General features: G+C 69.2%; 1 long non-coding RNA gene across 1 annotated transcript in view; it reads right to left on the bottom strand.

Annotated features, from left to right (window-relative positions):
• LOC112124580 overlaps positions 1-439 on the bottom strand; it is a 911-nt gene extending 472 nt beyond the window's left edge. The window contains exons 1-2 of the long non-coding RNA XR_003370347.2: positions 314-439; positions 109-208 (exon numbers count right to left, since the gene is read on the bottom strand). This is a non-coding gene — a long non-coding RNA (uncharacterized LOC112124580). The remainder of the gene's footprint in view (positions 1-108; positions 209-313) is intronic.
• Positions 440-600: the final 161 nt, after the last annotated feature.

The following is a 600-nucleotide window of genomic DNA, read 5'->3' as shown; positions in this document are numbered from 1 at the left end:
CCCCCGACTGCCCGCTCACCCTCTGTCCTTCCCCCAACACCTCCACTGACCCTCCGCCCTGCCCCCAAGTGCCGACTGACCCCCTGCCCTGACCCCCCCAACTCTTACATGGGACCCCGGCGTCAGGGCAGCACTCGCTGGTTTCGATGCCAGAATCATCTGAACTCTGGGAGGCGCCGGCCGTGGGCTCCGACCCCGACATCACTTCCTGGGGAGGCAGAGAATGAGATGGGGGGCCAGCCCCCTGGAGACACATCCCGCTCCCCCCCAGCCTCGGAGACACCTCCTGGCCTCCCCCAGCCCCCAGACTCACCATGCTGACCATATCCAGGGTGAGGGGGGCCTGGGCAGCCCCCCTGCTGGTCCCCACCTCATCCCCCTCCGAGGAGGAGTCGGGGTGCTCCTTCTTCACCTGACGGGGGACCCTCCGGGCTGGCAGCTTAGCTGGGGGGGAACAAGAGGGGCCTTAAGCAGGGAAAACAGGGATTCCAGGGTCCCTGGGGGGCTGTGACAGGGGACAAGGGGGTGCCTGGACGCCCGGGTCCCCAGGAGGGCTGTGACACCGCGTGGGGGCCGCCCAGACGCCGGGGTCCCGTGACG

The sequence above is a fragment of the Terrapene carolina genome, unplaced genomic scaffold, assembly GCF_002925995.2.
Source record: "Terrapene carolina triunguis isolate 2854851 unplaced genomic scaffold, T_m_triunguis-2.0 Scaffold21694, whole genome shotgun sequence".
Classification (NCBI taxonomy): Eukaryota; Metazoa; Chordata; order Testudines; family Emydidae; genus Terrapene; species Terrapene triunguis.
This window is presented reverse-complemented; position numbering and strand designations above follow the sequence as displayed.